Here is a 20784-nt window from a genome sequence, read left to right on the forward strand (position 1 = left end):
ACAATTAAAAAAAAAAAGAGAGAAATATCTATATATATCTGAAAGCCTGTGAATGGTGTACACATTAGTTGAACCTGTTGAAACTTTCTGTGTATTAAAGTATGAAAATATTAATATTACATTATCAGTATTCAAGAATATTAATATTACATTATCAATATTCAAGAATATATTCTCCAAAAATTCCAAATAAAAATACACTTTAAAAATTGATACCCTTAGGGCTGGGGTTGTGGCTCAGTGGTAGAAAGCGTGCCTAGCATGTCTGAGGCACTGGGTTTTATTCTCAGCACCACATATAAATAAAATAACATAAAGGTCCATTGACAACTAAAAAAAAAAAATAAGATACCCTTAGCTGTGCAAGGTGGTGCATGCCTGTAATCTTAGCTACTTGGGAAGCTGAGGCAGGAGGATGGCAAGTTCAAGACCAGCCCTAGCAACTTAGTGAGGCTCAAAACCCTGTCTCCAAATAATAAACAAAAAGGACTGGGGATGTAATTCAGTGGTAAACCACTCCTGAGTTCCATCACCAGTACCACAAAAATAAATAAAAATTGATGACTTTCTAGGTTTATGTAACAAAACAATCACATACTACTTTTCAACAACTGTTCAGTTTTATAAATAATTAGAGCAATTCCATCAGGGCATTGAGAATTTCTAAAGACGAATATGCAGTCTCAGAAGAGTAACTTCTTGTTTATATGGTATGTTTGAGTTTCTCTGAGGTAAGTGTCTTCACTGGCTTTTCTCAGCCATTCTTAAAACTCTACTTCCTGAGAACATCATGAGCTCCCTCTATTGGACTCAGCAGATATTTCTTAGATTTATTAATCCAAAGGTAGTCTAATATAAAGTTTACATGTACCTTAAACATTCTTTCAGCATTTCTCAAAAATTTACAAGATGTAGAAAGAAAACAAAGATACATGGGCAAAAACATTTTCTTTCTTCCTTTTTTTGGTACCCGGAATTGAACTCAGGGGCACTCAACCAGTCAGCCACACCCCCAGCCCTATTTTGTATTTTATTTAGTGACAGGGTCTTACTGGGTTGCTTAGCAAGCCTCCCTTTTGCTGAGGCTAGCTTTGAACTCGGGATCATCTTGCCTCAGTCTCCTGAGCTGCTGGGATTACAGGCGTGTGCCACCACTCCCAGCACCAAAAATAGTTTCTAAGAAAAACTGTGCAAAGATACACACAAATCTATTCTGAAAAGTAAAACCTACAAATAAGTCAATTTTCAAATTAAATATACTGAAAAGTGCAATAGTTTGTGGTATTATCCAAGTACACAATCTTATATTATTGAAAAAAAAAAAGACAACAGAATTGTATTACTTTGGCTGAAGAATAAATCAACACGATGCATATTAAATAGCTTCAAGAGCTCTTAGTGTGGCTGGGGGTGTAGCTTAGTGGTAGCACACTTGCCTTGTAGTGCATGAGGCCCTGCTTCAGATCTCCAGCACCACAAACATGCACACACAAAATCTATTAAATATATACTTTTCCAATTACCTGAGAAGTTTTTCTTTTTGTTTGGTTGTGAGTGACTTTAAGAATTCCACTTCTGGATCCTCTTCACCCTCACTTGCAACATACTCCTGAGTCAACAAAGACATCAAATTGCTAAATTTTCAGACAAGTAGTTATCAGGAAAGAAAACATAAACAAGATTTTTTTTAATAGGGACATACTATAGATGAATATGGTATTTTGGACTAGGAACTGCAAATGGAATTTTTTCTTTTTCTTCTTTTTGGTACCAGGGATTGAACTTAGGGATGCTCAACCACTGAGCCACAACCCCAGCCCTATTTTTTGTATTTTATTTAGAAACAGGGTCTCACTGAGTTGTAAGTGCCTTGCCTTTGCTGAGGCTGGCTTTGAACTCGTGATCCTCCTGTCTCAGCCTTGTGAGCCGTTGAGATTACAGATATATCTTACTGTACCTGGCTGCAAATGGAATTTTAAAAATTTCTTTGTAGTCTACCTGTTACAGTGGATCATAAGATGTTAGTACAACTGCCTTGCTAACATTAGAAAACTTTATCAGGAAGAAAAGAAAAAATGAACACAGAAACAATCTTTAGATTTCTTGAATTTCAGCATTTTCCTATTTAAATATTTTATCTTTAAAATAATTTAATGAAATTTAAAAAACAAGAAGATCATGAGAGGCTGGGAGTGCAGCTCACTGGTAGGGCACTTGTTTAGCATGTAGCTAATTACCAACACTGTAAAAAAAAAAAAAAAGATCATGAATCTTATAGGAAGGTCAAAATATCCACAGATATCCATAATTTTAGCCTTTATAATATTAGTTGTATGTTATCGAATACATACTAATACAACCCTTCAAACTCAACTATTTTCTAACTTTAATAAATTAAAAAAGTTTAAAATATTTTCTGTAATTTTTAGGAGTTTGCCTATATATTTCTTACCATTAGTTCAATTTAATGTCATGTCAGGGGTGAGTTGGCAGGAAGGGAAAAACAATCTTAACACTCATTCGGTTATTTTATCCATATAAACACAGAGGAGCCGTTTCATTTATTAAAATATAGGTTTATAAACAATTTCTCATTTAGGTTAAAATAATAAAGAGGCAAAATCAAAATACATTTTAGGAATTTTCTTTGCTCTATGTGACTTTCCTATGGATATATGAACATTGGAAACATTAAGTAGCAATTCACAAGCAATCACATTTAGATTTATAGACATTTTCAGCTTACTGATAAAAAGATCATTACCTGTGATGGATCATTTGCGGTCAAGTTTCTCCCCAGTACATTTCGTTTCAGTGCAAACCCACTGTTTCTCATCTCCGCTATTAGCTCCGAGGGGTGCATCGATGGCCCTGTTCACAAAAATCACAGTTTGAATGTATCATTTATATCTCTCTACCTTTTTCGGACTCCACAGTAGGAATGCAGTTGAAGCTTTGTTAAGTAAAATCACAGCTAAATCAACTCAATAATCTTCTGCTGAGCAAATAATCAGATATGATTTTCTAAAACAGCAGTCTGGAGATTCAGAATAGAAAATAATTGCATTTTTCTTTACGTGCAAGGGGATTCTCTTATGCAACTTTGTCATATTGAAAAAGATATATTTACATATTGTTTGGTTGGAAGTTTTTAGTATAAGATCAAAACAAAATGACAAACTACAATTAAACTTTTAATAGTTACTCTCTCAGTAAGAATTCACTTAAAAGAGATATTTTTACAGGTACATACACAATTTATTATCCTACTTTCCAAAAGAAAATTCCTTACCCCTGCTTATCAAACACCAATATTGAATACAATGCTGTGGGGTTGATATTATCAACAGTCTTGCCTCCATGTCTACTGAGTAACGACTAGGCTCTTTAATCTCGCTTATAAAATATGCCCAGATTTTGAAATTTCTAGTTATTAGATTTGGGTTGATAAAAGCAATTTTAGGATAGGTATAGGTGTGCATATTTTATATTTTTCATAAGCTACTGTTTGCAAAATCCCAAACTGAAAAGTGAGTTTCTTTTTGGTCCTGTGATACGGACTAACAGAATATACATTATAAAAAAAAGTTGAAAGGTCTGTCCTATTCCCTTAAAATAAGGCTATGTAAAGCAGAAGAGATTCTTCACTCTTAATTTTCTTTTTCTTTTAAATATTTTTAGTTGTAGATGGATACAATGCCTTTATTTTACTCATTTATTTTTATGTGGTGCTGAGGATCGAACCCAGTGCCTCACATGTGCTAGGCAAGCCCTCTACCACTGAGCCACAACCCCAGCTCCTTCTTTTCTATATTCCTGTTCCATTTTATTTTCCCTGTAGCTAAGAAACTGACAACATTTCATGGTAACTACACCCAAATTTCTGTACATTAGCTTAAATGAACTACCCTGGGCCACATGTCTGTAATACAAGGAAGACTGAGACAGTTACTGAAGACAAGGACTTCATAACAAATGGTAGGAGACAGAGAAACATTCAGAAACAGATTCTCTAGTTTGTTGATTAAAAATTTTGTCTATTTTTTCCCTTTTCTCTTCTTTATTGGTCTTTTACCACTTATTTATCATTAATATGGTAACTATCTGTTACCATGGAAAACAAAAGGCAATCAAGGGGCTGGGGATGTGGCTCAAGCGCTCGCCTGGCATGCATGAGGCCCGCGTTCGATCCTCAACACCACAAAGATGTTGTGTCCGCCGAAAACTAAAAAATAAATATTAAAAAATCCTCTCTTTCTCTCTCTCTTTAAAAAGAAGAAAAAAAAGAACTTAAAACAAACAAACAAAAAAACCAAAAGGCAATCAATCCAAATCTGTTCATTTGTCAATAGCAGCTTTGGTAAAACTGGGTGGAAAAGGGTACTGCTCTCTAGGCTTTACCATTCTAGTCATGTTATCAAGAAAAACTGAATGGCTACTCTAGCTGTGAAGGAGAGAATAGGGAGGAAACTGCCTATCATTGACATATGGGGAGAGTTCATATTTAATTCCTATGGATTACTTTAATGACCCTTTAAAATTACAAAATGGTTGCATATATTGACAATAAAATTTTAAATAAAAATCAAATTTCAGGGGCTGGGGTTTTAGCTCAGTGGTAGAGTGCTTACCTACTACATGTGAGACACTGGGTTTGATCCTCAGTACCACATAAAAATAAGTAAATACGCTGGGGCATGTAATCCCAGTGGCTCAGGAGGCTGAGACAGGAGGACCACAAGTACAAAGCCAGCCTCAGCCAGTGGTTAAGTGCCCCTGGGTTCAATTCCTGGTACCTCCCTCCCCCCACCAAAAAAAGTAAATAAAATAAGGGTATTGTGTCCATCTACAACTAAAAATTTAAAAAATTCAAAATTTAAGTATTAGTTACTAGTTGTCTGTAAATGGCATAAAAGTGCTCATACAATTAATGGCTTCACATGAATGAATAACAGCTCCATGTACTTCAGTGGTAGATGCTTACCTAGTGTATCTGCAAAGACGGGGGTTTGAGCCACAGCACAGCAAAAACCAAAAACCCCAAACCCCGAACCCAAAACAATTGAATTGGTGGGATTCTCAAATTTCACATGTAGGAACATACTTTTAGAAAGTAGAAAATGTGTCCTCTGAACTGTCAAAAATACAATTCCCTGTTAACTTTATTATATGTCATATAAATTCAGAAAGCAAATATGCTAAGAATTAAGATAAAAACCACTCTAGTAAAGGGCCAAAGAGCTTGGTCATTAGGATGAGAGGTTACCACTAATTTCATTAGTTTTCATCACAAGATGGATAATTTTAATGTTTTAGAAAGCATGCATTTTTTACAGTACTTCCAACTACTTCAAGAAAATGTTCTCTTTTATCAATGCGACAGATTATACAGATTACACAACTATTACTCTTATGGCATTTATATTTCTTAAAACCCCAACCGAACTTTGTGCAGTATAAAAACAGCATACATTACTACTTTGTAAATAGTGTTTAGTGAAGTGCCTGACAAACAGTACTCAATTAATAGTAACAATTCATTTTTACCAGTAGCTATATAATCTTTATGATTATTTTATAACAGTCTATAATTCTTAAAAATTGTTCTTAGTAGTAACATTTTTCAAATCTAGTCTTATTCACCTTTATTTTTTGGGTACTGGGGATTTATTTAGTTGGTTTTGTGTGTGTGTGTGTGTGTGTGTGTGTGTGTGTGTATGTGTAGTGCTGGGGATCAAACCCAGTACCTCATGTGTGCTAGGCAAGCACTCTTCCACTGAGCCACAACCCCAGCCCAGTATTGGGGATTGAACCCAGTGGTTATTAACCACTGAGACACATTCCTAGCACATTTTACTTTTTATTTTGAGGCAAGATCTTGCTGAGTTGCTTAGGGGTCTCATTAGGTTGCTGAGGCTGTTCTCAACCTTGTGATCTACCTGCTTCAGCCTCCGGAGTCACTGGAACTACAGGAGTGCGCCACCATGCCTGGCTTATTTTTGTACTTAAATCTCCTAGCATCAAAAGTTCTAGGTTTAAGTCTCTGTGTTTAGAAGATGTGACAAGTCAAGTTTAATTAAGATATATTTAGCAAGACATCTTTATACTTTCATGTCACTATGGCAGTGGCTATGTAGAGTTATATTGACAGAAATGACACTAGGCTGAGAACTCAAAATTCATTGATAATACAGATATGCTAATAAAATAGATTATGCAAATGTTCAAATACAAAAAATAACTACATTTTTAATGTATGATATCTTAATTTAAATTACAAATGGAGTTGGGTCTCAGGAATATTTAGTTAACTCTTAAATTTACTATGGCAGAATAATTCTAGAGATTTCAGTAAAACGTAGACTTGCAAGGGCTTTCTACATCATTCAGCCACACTGGGTTAGGCCTCTATAGCATAAAAAACAATTTCTGATTTAGGAAGCAAGTCCATTGAAGGAATTAATCTCAATATTAATTTATTCTGCAAACTTTTCTTATTGTAATATGGCAATACTGTAAAGTGTCAAAGTACCAGTGCTATGGTGTTCAGTTCTATATACTAATTAGACGTGGACTATGTTCTCCCAGGAAAAATACCATGCAATCAGTAACTCAGGAAAGAAAAAATTCTCAGAAGGTAAATTAAGCTGCACAAAGTATGTTTGTAAGAGGCTGAATCTACTCATTAAGGACATTTATTTTAGCCAGGCTCACTAGTACATACCAGTAATCCCAGCTATTTGAGAGGTCAAGGCAAGAAGATCACAAGTTTGAGAGCTGTGTGGGCAATTTAGCGAGACCTTGTCTGAGGAGGTGGGGTGTATATGGGGATGTAGCTCAGTGTTAGAGTATGTTTGAGGCCCTTGGCTCAATTCCCCGGGTTCGATCCTAAGCACCACATAAAAATAAAATAAAGATATTGTGTCCACCTAAAGCTAAAAAATAAATATTTTAAAAAATATATAAAACTGAACAAAAGCAATGAGCAATAGAAGGTCAAAAATGTTCTGTAGTAAAATAGGTATTTTATCCCAGATAAATATACAAAGCCAAAGGTCTGGCTATGAGGAAAGGCCACAAATCTGACTCCTCCACAATTAGAAGACAGCAGTCCCAGGTGAATGCCACAAATGGTACAAGGGGGAGACTAAGGTGGAAGACAAGACAGACCCTTGTTGTGTTCCGCTGCCAGAGTTAGGTCCATCTACTATTCCCACTGTCAGATGTATCTTCCATTCTGAGTTCATTATTCTTTTTAAATGAAGTATTGTCTAAAAATTTAATGGTATAAGAGAAAATAGGATGAATTGTAGGTTGAGTAAGGCTTCATTATAAATGCCTTTTTATCCTTCCCCCAAATTTTACATGTTAATTTATAGGGATGTTGTTTGCTAAACTAAACTGCTATTCTGAAAGTGAATACAGTTTTGCTCGCTTTTACTGTGGTGATCTATATTTTTCCCTTTCCAATATATGTGTGTGTTCAGTGGTGTTGGGGATTGATCCCAGGGATTTTGTGTGCTAGGCAAGCAATCTTTTTCTAAACTATATCCCTAGCCCAACTATGTCTTTTAAATTTAATTTTATGGTACAGAATGTTTCAAACCTATGTAACATAGCTTCAAGCATTTACTATTTTACCATTCTTGTTTCATCTATTACATCCAAATTTCTTTTCTGGAAAAGTATTTTAAGCAAAATCTCAGATATCACTTTGGTATGAATCAGTAAGGACAATTTCTTAACATTGCATTATTTTTATTATACCTATCAATATTGATAATTTAAAAAACCATCTAATATCCAGTTTATATTTAAATTTCTCCAATTGTATCTAGTTTTCTAATCTTAAAAAATTTACCCGCTCCTTCCCTTCACCCTGCTATTCATTTGTTGAAGAAACCAGGTAATCTGTCCTGTTAAATATCCCACATTATGGAGGGTGATACTGTTGAACATGTTCTTCTAGCTCCTTAATTTTCTGTAAATTGGTAGTTGGATCTACAGGTTTATTATTAGATTATTACCTTTGGAATAATATATAGAAAATTTTCCAAAAAGTTTGTATTCCAGAAAATGATAGCCCCAAAATATATCTCCAATTAAGCAAATCAGGCTAGTAAGACTTCTACTTAGTATGTTCTGTAACCCCTTTTACCATGTATTTACTGCGGCCTTAGTTGAACAGCAGCATAAACTTGAAAATGTGTATTTTAAAATAACACTCCTTGGCTGGTGGTGCTGCATGCCCCATAACTTTAGCTACTCAGGAGGCCCAGGTAGGAAGATCACAAGTTCAAGGCCATCCTGAGCAACCTGGAGACACTGCTGGAGAGACACTGCCTCAAAATAAAAAAAATAAAGAGAGCTGAGGATAAAGTTGGGTGGTAGAGTAACCTAGGATTTAATCTCCAAGAATGTATAAGTAAATAAATAAATAAGATCAATAACCCCCCTGCACTGGGGATGCAGCTTAGTGGTAGAGCTTTTGACTGACAATTCTGAAGCCTTGTGTTCGACCCCTAGTAACACTAGAAACAAACAAGCAAGCCAAACCACCACTACCAACAAAACCCCCCAAACACCCAGTGGTTGGTTGGGAGTATACAGCTCAGTGGCAGAGCATCTGCTTAGCATGCACGAGACTGTGGGTTCAATCCCCAGAATGAATACAAATAAGTAAATCATCATATATTATCACAAATAAAAGAAAACATGACTATCATTTCCATGAAAGCATAATCTTCTGTCCTTTTTTCTTTCCTAAGGTTAAACTGACTATGACACTTAGAAACACTATTTATAGTACATTATTAAGAGGGAGATCTAGGTCTTGTGGGAATTATTGAGAATTACCTCACACTTATATTACTGTAACCATTTTGCTTTTAAGAAAGCTTATAGAAAGTTGTCTTTTAAAAAAGACTAAAAAAGGGGCACAGTAGGAACATGCAGCATAATTCCCAGGGAAAAAAGTGAACAAAGCTATTAATAAAGTGTGTGGGTGATTTTTATTTATATAGATGAGAATGTTTTATGTATGATTTTCTAAAGGTTATGCAAGAACCAATTGTACTGAATTGTAATAAAACTGCTCCATACTGGGAATTTTCCTGACACACTGCCAGTTCATCTTTGAGGAGGCTGGAAACAATAGGATTTCTTATTGCCCTCATCCCAAGTTCATACTGAAGACAACTAACTGATCTCTATTAAAACACACAATATAAAGGAAAATCAAACATTTCATTTTAGTCCATGTGTCTAAAAAATACACAAAGGCAAAAAAATATCAAACTGTCCTTATTATATGCTAGTAAAAATTACTATTTATTAAAATCAACCTTGATTTACAGAATCAGTATGAAGATATTTGACACATATTTCATTATATCTTTATAACTTGTTTTCAACTTAATTTATATGCAAATATTACAGTGGTGATACAACCAGCAATAATAAAGTTAATCATGGTGGCGCAGGCCTGTAATCCCAATGAGTCAGGAAGTTGAGGCAGGAAGATCACAAATTCCAGGCAAGCATCAGCAACTTAGTTAGCAAGGCCCTAAGCAACACAGTGAAACCCTGTCTCAAAATAAAAAGGGCTGGGTATGTAGCTCAGTGGTAAAGTGCCCCTGGGTTAAATCCCTAGTGCCAAAACAAAAAACCAAAAACTAAACCAAATAAAAAACCAGGTATGACTAATAGATGGGATTAGAAATTCATGATTAGAGGAGGCAGACCAGAAAGGGACAGATAGGAATTTTCTAGGGTGATGGTAATGCTCCTTATCTTGTCAGGTATGTTTGTTACCAGGTGTGTACATTTGCCAAACTTAAACCCTATACTTAAGACTAGTGTATTTTATTAAAAAAAAAAAGTTACACATGATCTTTTCAGTCACTAGTAATTACTGAGTGACCATGATACTATAGACTCTGGCTATACCCATATATATTTTGTATGTATATAACTGAGGAGAGCCCTGTATAGGGAATTTGAACTTATGTATCCCTAGTATATAACACAGAAAATTCTTTTTTTAAATTTGTGTGTTAGTGAGGGCTTGTTATTTCATCTTACTAGAACTTCTCAAGAACTTGGATTTTACCTTTAAACTTATAATATTTTGGGGAAAATTAGTTCATAAGTAAAACAAATTATAATTTCTATTATAAAATATAATCAGAGGAAGCCGGCACATGCCTATAATCCCAGTGGCTAGGGAGGCTGAGACAGGAGGATTGAGAGTTCAAAGCCAGCCTCAGCAAAAGGGAGGTGCTAAGCAACTCAGTGTGACTTTGTCTCTAAATAAAATACAAAAATGGGCTGTGGATTTGGCTCAGTGGTCGAGTATCCCTGAGTTCAATCCCTGGTACCCCTAATATATACTCATATATGCATATATATATATATAATTAAGAGGAGATGATCAACAATGATGTTTATTAGCAAAGCCTTTCTATTCACCAACTATACTATTATTTACTAAGTATGTACATTGTTTAAGGCAATGGGGATACAAAAATAAATAAGACACAGGCCCTATCTCAGAAAAACTTAAGATTTTTCAGGAATAAAATAGAATTTGAGTTAGATTTTCAAATTCTCATAGAATTTAGAAAAGGTAAAAAGCAAAGCATTTGGAACATGATGAAGGTTAATATTAAGTTTATTATGTTTGATTTGGGTAGAAGAATTAGTTTTATTAGGTGTACTGAATTCCATTCATTCTCCTTTTCCTTCCTGGGTAATCTCAAACTAATTTCTATTACTTGAGGCTGGAAGACCTTGAAAGGATGCAATGATGTTAATAGGAAGAAATATGTAAGAGAGAATTATGATTGTTATCTGAGAATCATAATACCCCTTTGAGAATGTGGGAGTTGTAGCCTCCTCTAATCCCACACACACCTTTAACACAGAACAGAGTCATTTAGAACAGGACTGTAATTAATTTGTTCACATCAATAGAATTTCAAGGAACAGACACTTTAACAAATTTAATCACTAACTTATAATAATATATACAAATAGTCTGAAATAACTTAACCACTGGTGTCACTTAAAATTTAAAGTACTAGTAAAGAGTATCATTTTGACTTCTGCCACAATATGACTTGACAAGTTTTACTAGATAAACTTCTCTTTTTATTTGGTACCAGGGATTGAACCCAGGGGCAATTAACCACTGAGCCACACCCCAGACTTTTTTAATATTTTGAGACAGGGTTTTGCTAAGTTGCTGAGGGCCTTGCCAAGTTGCTGAGGCTGGCTTTGAATTTACAATCCTCCTTCTTCAGCCTCCTGAGCCACTGGGATTATAGGTGTGCACCATTGTACCCAGCCTAGATAATCTCTTTAATAGGTCCACATTTTTTTTTTCAACGACTACCTAGCTTCTTCTTGCATAAAATATTTAACAACATAAAATCATCTACATATAAAGGAAAAAATTAAATCAACCACAATCAAGTATAAGCACTTGTGATCAACTTTATAAAGGAGAGAATTGGTGCTTAACTTCTTTATTTTTAAGTCAATTTTTTGATAGTTGTAATATCTGTCTGTTATGGTCTGAATATAGTTTGACCCCACCAATACACATGTTGAGCCTTGGTTCCCAGTGTTATGGTGTTGAGAGGTAGTGGGACCTTTAAGAAGTGTTTAGTCTCTGAGGGATCAACGCTCATAAAGGGATTAATGCTATCTAGTGTGAGGAAGGAAGGGAAGGAAGGAGGGACAGAATCGAGGTTGCTTCCACAGTTTAGCAATTGTGAATAGTTGTTAAACTATGGAAGCAACCTCGATGCCCTTCAACAGATGAATAGATAAAGAAGGTATCTATTTTTCAAATGGAATGATGGTACATATACACAACACACTGAAGTGGTTGCGTCACTTTTTAAATCTTTAGGGTATAGGTTGAGTTCATGCACAACCAGAAAAGTGAAAATTTCTGCTCCATTTGTGTACAATGAATTGAAGAACTTTCTACTGTCAGGTATCCTAACTGATTAGAACTAATAAATGAATAAAAAGAAAGAAAAAACCCCACCAATGTAGAATTCAGTATCACTGAAATTATTGTTCAAAAGTATAAAAACAAAGACCTTCTTTAAAATATAAAATAAACAGACAAACAAGGAATTTGCTGTCAGTACACCTGTCTTTAAGTTTTTCAGAGAGAAACAAAATAACCTAGGTCAGAAACTCAGGTCTACATAAGGAAGAGTGTTCAAGAAAGAATAAATGAAGGTCAAATAAAATCAATCAGATCTTTTATTTTTCAATTTTTTTTCTTTATTTGCAGTGCTGGGAATCAATTCATGGCCTTGTGCATACTAGGTAAGTGTTCTACCATTGAGGTATATTCCCAACCCATTTTTCATATTCTTAACTGATCCAAAGGATAACTGCTGATTCAAAATAAAGATAGCAAAAATAAATGATTATAGCTTATGAGTAAATGAAATTATAACAGCAATGTTTAAGGGATAGGAAGGAAGAACTCTATTATATAACAGGAACTAGGTACTTTGTTAAAAGGCACCTGCACTATTCAGGAAGTTGTAGAGTGTTCTTTGAAAGTAGACTTAGTTATACGTGTATATTGCAAAGTCTGAGATGACCAATTTAAAAAAAATATCAAGAAATAGTATAATTGAAATGTTGAGAAAACGTGAAATCATATAAAATACTCATTTAAAACCAGATGAAGCAGAAAAAGAACAAAAATGAAACGATGAATGAGGGCAATGAATAGAAAACAATTACAAAAAACAAAAGCTAGGGGTGGGGTTGTGGCTCAGAGGTAGAGTGCTCACCTAGCATGTGTGAGGCACTAGGTTCAATCCTCAGCACCACGTAAAGTAAAATAAAGATACTGTGTCCACCTATAACTAAAAAATAAATGTTAAAAAAATGAAAGCTATTAAGTATAACAATCATCACTTTTATATAAAGAATCTTAACATACCAACTAAGAGACTATAAGAAAAAAAAAAAGACCCAACTGTATGATATTCAAAAGAAATCTACTTTAAACATAAAGGCACAGGAGCTGGGGGATGCACACTTATAATCCCAGCAACTCGGGAGGCAAAGGCAGAAAGATCTTAAGGACAAGGCCAGCTTAGTGAGACCCTATCTCAAAAAAGAACTGGGGATGTAGTTCAGTGGTTAAGTACCCGTGGGCCCAACCCCCAGTACTGAAAAAAAAAAAAGACACAAATTAAAAGTAAAAGAATGGGGGATGGGGTTAGTTCAGTAATAGTGCTTGCCTAGCATGTGGTAGCCTCTGAGTTCGATCCTTAGCACCACAAAAAACAAAAATAAAAACAAAGCAAAAGAGTGCATGAATGGAGAAAGATATACCCCAGGCTAACAATAACCAAATAAAGATGGAGCATATATATTAATTTTATTGAATCCAGGAGAACTCTACCACTGCGTTAAAACCACTGAGCCACCCTTTTTATTCTTTAAATCTGTGACTGGGGGTTGCTAAGTTGCTCTGGTTGTTAAGTATGATTGCCTCATATTTGTAATCCTCCTGTCTCAGCTTTTTGAGTAGCTGGGATTACAAGCATGCACCACTGTACCTGGCGCCATATTAATTTTAGACAAACAGATTTCAGAGCAAGGACAAATACCAAGGCTAAATAGAGTATTACATAACGGTCAAAGGGTCAATTTTCCAAAAAGACCCAAATATGTGTATGTGCCTAACAGAGCATCAAAATGTGTAAAGCAAAAACTGATGAGTATCTTTAGAAACAGGCAACTCCACTATTATAGCTGGAGACTTCCCATCCCTCTATCAATAACTGACAGATACAACAGGTGAAAAATCAGAATATATTGAACTGATCCATCAACTGGATCTAGTTGACATTTTTTTCCTAATTGACATTTATAGAATACTTCATTCACCTAGCAACAGCAGAAAAATATATATTTTCTCACATTCATATAGAACATTTACCAAATAGACCACATCTGGGCCATATAACACAACTTAATAAAAGTAAAAGAAAAACCTAAAATATTTTGAGATTAAATAACAGAGCTCTAAACACATATATCAAAGAAGTCTCAGGAAAAAGTAAAAAATATTTTCAACTAAGAATAGACAATACAACTGCTGTATAACAATTTTGGGCTGGTCTTTGTCCCCAGTTCTTTTTTTTAAAGTAGTAGGGATTGAACATAGGGGTGCTTAACCACTGAGCCACATCCCCAACACATTTTATTTTTTGAGACAGGGCTTTAATAAATTGCTGAGGCTGGCTTTGAACTTGTGATCCTCATGCCGCAGCTTCCTGAATGGCTGGGCTGGTCCCCATGCCTAGCCTTTGTCCCCAGTTCTGAGGGAACCTCAACTCTTGACATTTCCTGAGTAATAAGAGTATCTTTGGTGGGTCCTGATAGTTTATGTTATTGATGTGCCTCATGATGGTGACTCATGATTGAAATATTCCACTGTGGTTTAAGAAAAAAGAAAAAGATTTTTAATTTCAATATACATGATCAGATCATGCTCAAGGGCTAGGGTTGTGACTCAGTGGTAGAGTACTCACCTAGTAGGTGAGAGGCCCTGGGTTCGGTCCTCAGCACCACATATAAATAAATGAAATAAAGGTATTGTGTCTACCTACAACTAAAAAAATACTAAACAAAACAACAAAAAAAGAGCTGACTCAAGATAGTGGCTGACCATACCAGAAAAATAAATCATGTGATTAGAGGGCTAGACTTTGAGCTAGGTGAGAGAAGCCCTTTGAGGAAGAAAGAAGAGCTGGAGATAGAAGAGTTAAATCTCATGGCTAATGATTTTGATCATTCACAACTATGTAATAAAGACCAATAAAAACTAGACAGCTTGGATAAGCTTCCCTGGTTAATAAAAGTTGTTATATATTAATGTACAAGAAGATTGACAGGTACTGACTCTACAGGGAGACTTTGGAAGACTGTGTCTGGGACCTTCCCAGACCTTGTTCTATGTACCTCTTCTTTTGGCTTACCCTGATTTTTATCCTTTTACTATAGTAAAATTGTAATCACAAGTATAGTGTTAGTTTCTGAGTTCTGTAAGTCAGTCTAGTGAATTATCAAACCTTAGGCAGGTAGAAGGAAGCGTGGATTTGTAGCAGGTTTGGTGGGTGGTCTAGGAACTCCCAAATTTGTAGCTGGTGTCTTAATTGAGAATAGTCTTTGGAGAACTGTTAACCTGTGAAGTCTGGCCTATTTCTGGGTAGTTAATGTCAGAAATCATTGTAATAAAACCTATTAAATTTTGTAGGACACAGCAAAAACCAACTCAGAAAGAAATTTATAGTACTAAATACATGTATTAGAAGAAAGATTTAAAATCAATATGTAGAGCTGGAGTGTAGCTCCGTGGAACAGAACTTGACTAGCATGGGTGAGGCCTTGGGTTCAAACTTCATCACCTCTCCCAAATCAATTACATAATCTTCTGTCTTATAAAACTAGAAAAGGAAGAGCAAATTAAATTCAAAATAAGAAGAGAAGAAATAAAAAGAGGAAAACAAGGGAGAAAAATCAATCACAACAAAAGCTGGTTCTTTGAAAAGATCAGTAAATTGATAAAGCTCTAGCTAACCAAGGAAAGAGAAATGAAATGAGGGTCAACACTACAGATCCATGGACATTAGAGGGGTAATAATGGAATACAACAAATGATTCTATACCATTAAATCTGATTTACATGAAATGGACCAATTCTTTGAAAGACACAATCTACCAAAGCTGACAAAAGGAGAAAAAGGTCATTTGATAGGCATCTATCTAGTAAAGAAATTTAGCCAACAATCAATCAATAACCTTCTAAAACAAAAAGTGACAGGCCCAGATGGATTCACTAGTTAATTTTATCAAATATTTAAAGAAGAAATTATATATATATATATATATTTTTTTTTTAAAGAGAGTGAGACAGGGAGAGAGAGGGAGAGAGAAGGAGGGAGGGAGGGAGGGAGAGAGAGAGAAAGAGAGAGAGAATTTTTAAAATATTTATTTATTTATTTATTTTTAGTTATCGGCGGACACAACATCTTTGTTTGTATGTGGTGCTGAGGATCGAACCCGGGCTGCACGCATGCCAGGCGAGTGCGCTACCACTTGAGCCACATCCCCAGCGCTAAGAAGAAATTATATTAATAATCTCTTCTAGATAACAGAAACAGAAGGAACATTACCTAACTTATTCTATAAGACTAACATCATCCTGATACCAAAACCAAATACAAACAAGAAAGAAAAATTACATGCCAGTACCTCTCATGAGGTATAAAAATATAGGTGTAATAATCTTTAATAAAATATTAGCAATGGAAGTGCTTCAGCATGTCTAGCTCTCCTATAGAGTAACTATTTAGAGCTAACTATTTGCTTCCTGAAGAAAAAGATCTGAAAGTCAAACATGGAGAGAGATACAAAATCCATGTTTAGGGAATAAAGGAGTTTAAAAATAGAATTTTGCTTTATGTTCTTTGAAGAAAATCTTACACATTTACCTGTTTTATAGGTGCCTACATATAAACTTGTATCCTGGTGGGCTATTATAAGACTGGTGTATGTGTGTGTGAATATCTGGGCATTTAAGCATAATGGGAAAACACATTCCATGGAAGAATGGAATGTCCAGAAGAGGCAAAGACATAGGGACAGAAAGTAGTTTAGTGGTTGCCTACAGCTGGGGACTGGAGGGTGAGGGTCAAGGGATTTTCTTTCTTTCTTTTTTAGAAAAATTAAAATGTTCTAAAATTGACTATAGTGATGGATGTACAACTCTGTAAATACACTAAAAGCCATTGCATTGATGGCATGTAAATTATAGCTCAATAAAGCTGTTTAAAAAATACTTGCTCAGTTTGAGGTCAGCCTCAGTTTGAGGGCAACTTAGTGAGACCCTGTCTCAAGATACAATAAAAAGGCTGGGGATGCAGCTCAGTGGTAGAGCACTTGCCTAGCATGCATGAGGCCCTGGCTGGGTTCAATCCCTAGTACCAGAAAAAACAAACAAATCACTTGCTCTGTTGAAATACTCCACTGTGGTTTAAGAAAAAAGAAAAAGATTTTTAATTTCAATATACATTAAAAACACAAATAACTGACAGATGTTAAGAGTCAGTGATAAAAAATAAGTTCTACAGAGTATAGATAAAAGATATGAATTAGTCATTTAATTATGTTATAGAATATTTTATAAAAATTCAGTTACCACTGAAGCTTACAAGTTTTAAGGATAATTTTGATGTATCTGGAGTGGATGAAAAAGGTAAGATGATCTTTTCAGTAGAAAAGATATTCTAAACCAGCTTAGCCCAAAGAAGCATTTTGATTGCCTAATTTAACTTTGTAAAGGAGAAGTAAATCTTATAGCTGGTCTCTGTAAACCTCACAGCTGGAGCATTCTAACAGCACCTTGCAGTTTCCAGTGATCAAAGTAAGTTACTTTATATACTAAACTAAGAATTTCATAATAGAAATAATGTAACACCAGGGGGTGCAGTTATCATGAAATAATTACACTCCTGGGAGATTACAGGCACAAGGCTGTACCCCAGGGGTGTGATTATCCCATGATAACCACATCTACTGAAATTGCCTTATTGCAAAAATAATCTCTATTCACTGGTGAGACATTATTCAATAGGTGATTTTTTTAAATGAAAAGATTTTTTTTTTTAGTTTGAATCACCAAGTGGATTAGGAAATTGGTCAGTTTATTTTTCATTGCATTCAAGTTCAGAATATTACATCATTATTACTCACTTTTCTATTTAAGATAGTAGAGTTTTGATTTTGTTTTTGAGAAACCTTTAAGAGTTTCTATTAGCTTTAGTTAAGTACTACTGCTAAATTCAGGTCAAACTTTAGAGGCATTAATGGAGCAATACAATTTAAAATAATTTATTTCTATGTATAATTTTTAATTCTTTTAAAGAAATGCTCACTTAAAAATTTATAAATGTAATTTATCTTCACTGTTGGAAATATGGATAAGCAAAAAGATAAAACTAAAAATCTTAGTAATCCTACTACCCAAACACAACCACTATTAATTTGGTCTATCTCCTTCCAATCCTTTTCTTTAAAATATCTGTTTCTGTGTCTACCTATACACATAAACAGATATACAACTGTAACTTCTCTGTCTTATAACCTATTTTTAAAAAATTCACTAAATGTTTTAAAAAATATCCCCATCATTAAGAAATCTTATCATTTTAAATGCTGCATTGTACAGAATTCCATTATAACAATGTTCCATAATTCACTTAATTTCCTTTCAACAGTCCAGGTTCATGTTCATAATCCCAGATTGGTAAGCTGAGGCAGAACAGTCACACACAAGTTTCGAGAACAGCCTCAGCAATTTAGTAAGACCCTGTCACAAAATTAAAATAAAAAGGGCTGGGGATATAGCTTGTGGGTAGAATGCCCCTGGGTTCAAACCCCAGTATGAGGGAATTTTTTTTTTTACTAGATATTTTAGTATTGTCTCTCACTATCATACACAATTCTTTGTGACTAAATCTTTAGGACATATTCATGACTATTTCCTTAGGATAAATTTATGACTTTATGATAAATAAAACACAAGTTAAACAAACAAATATATAGTAAAAGGTACTATCCTCCCAAATCTTCAATTATTCTTATAAACAGCTTAAGATAATGGTTTTCAACCTTGATGGTACATCAGAAACAGATTGGTAACTTTCACCTTATGTAATAGCCTAGATAGTGAAAGCTACTGATTTCTTTTTCTTTTTTTGTGGTGCTGGAGATGGAACCTATGACCTTGTGCATACTAGGCAAGGGCTTTACAACTGAATGAATCCCTATTCCTTTCTCAATTTTAACAGAGTTCAATGTCTTCAGATATTCTTAGACAATTCAGATACAGAATTTAAGAAATTAAAATACCCTGTGTATATGGCAGTTTTTACTCTCATACCTTGTCAGTTTGAAAGAAAAAACTGGAAATGGAAGTTTCTCTAATATCTTAAAGATATAAAGATAAAGTTTCCCTAATATCTTAAAGATATAAAGATTAAGGCAAAGAATTAATTCAGTCTGTTAGGTATTTCTCATTGTGAACACAGCCTTTGCACCACAACCATAACTCTGCTTCCTTTAGCTGTTCTAATATTCTGAAAATAAACTTAACATGGGAATAGAAAGGAAAGCATTAGCTTTCTGAAGAGTTTTAGTGCTTAAAAAGGCTAAATTTTAAGTTTATTTTAAAATTTTAATACAAAATAATATTGCTTGTAATTTCATCAAATTAACATCTTAACTAATTCCAATGAAAATTCAGTTAGTATTTTTTATCTGGAGTACTGGGAATTGAAATCAGGGGTGCTCTCTAACACTGAACTATATCCCCAGCCCTTTTCATTTTTTATTTTGAATCAGGGTCTCAATAAGTTGCTGAGGCTGGCCTCCAACTTGTGATTCTCTTGCCTCAGCCTCCTGAGTAGATGGATTATAGGCCTTCGATACCACACCTAGTTTAATTAATATCATGCCATTCCCCTATTGCACGATATTTAGATTCTTTACAATACTTAAAAATTAGAAATGTTGAAAATTTGTCCCCCCCCTTTTTTATGTAAAGGCTCTTTCAACACATTTCTCTTTCATTTTCCTCTATATTATTTGCCTTCCAAAGACAAACAACAGATCATAAGCATTATCCGAGGATAAGATTCTCAGACTTTTCTCTGGACTCTTATTCAATAGCCCCTATGGGGCAGGAGCTTGAGAACCAATATTTAAACAAGCTGTGTTAAATGATTCCTTACAGTAGGTAAGCTTGGGAAACACTGGTTGCAGGATGAATGGACAAATTCCCTCCATCCCATCTTGAGAGCCATTCAAATTTTATTCTATTCAAGTTAAATTCTTTTGTGCTTATGTTTTTCTTCAGGTCTTTTTTTTTGGGGGGGGGTGTCAAACTTTCTTTCTACCTATCTAAATTTTAATTCTTCAGAGATCATTTTAGTCCTTCTTACTCTGTTAACTACCTAATTTAACAATGCTTTCCTCTATTAAACAGACTCTTAAATCGTATTCTAATTTTGAGTAGATTGTCACTAGCCCCTTTTATTTTTTATTTAGAGTCAGGGTCTTGCTAAGTTTATGAGGCTGGCTTTGAACTTGTGATACTCCTGCCTAAGCCTCCTGAGCTGCTAGAATTATAAGCATGCACCACTGTGCCCAACTGTCTCTTATGTGATATGTTAATGTTTCTGATTTGATTGGAAACTAGGAATAGTCTATACCTTCAATAAACCAGAACATAAAGTTTAAAAAACTTATTGGCTAATGTGTAGGATGTCAAATACATAGTTGCTAAAAACAAGTGTTTGAAAAATAAATAATAAACTGGTTCTAAGAATTAATTTTCAAATAGGGCTTTTCTGGGGGGTGCGGGTGGTTAGGGATCAAATCCAGAGGCTCCAGGCAAATGCACTACCACTGAGCTACACCGACAACCCTAAAAATAGAGGCTCTTATATCAGTAAGTCATCCTTTTATCATAAAAGGTAGAGCATCTAAAGTCATACAGATTTTAAAAATAACTTCATCCTTGAAAGCCAATTTAATTATGGAATGCCTGACATTTTGTTTATCCTACATACTTTTAATTGATACCATTTAACTTTTTTTACACTTGATATATCCTCCTATATCCTTACAAATCAACATAGATCTCTAGCTATATTACTTATGTATATATAT

At 34.6% G+C, this 20784-nt stretch overlaps 1 pseudogene; it reads right to left on the reverse strand.

Moving 5' to 3' along the window:
- The window catches only part of LOC144252982 (corepressor interacting with RBPJ 1-like), a 36048-nt pseudogene that overhangs the window by 1357 nt on the left and 13907 nt on the right, over positions 1–20784 (reverse strand).

The sequence above is a fragment of the Urocitellus parryii genome, unplaced genomic scaffold, assembly GCF_045843805.1.
Source record: "Urocitellus parryii isolate mUroPar1 unplaced genomic scaffold, mUroPar1.hap1 Scaffold_79, whole genome shotgun sequence".
NCBI lineage: Eukaryota > Metazoa > Chordata > Mammalia > Rodentia > Sciuridae > Urocitellus > Urocitellus parryii.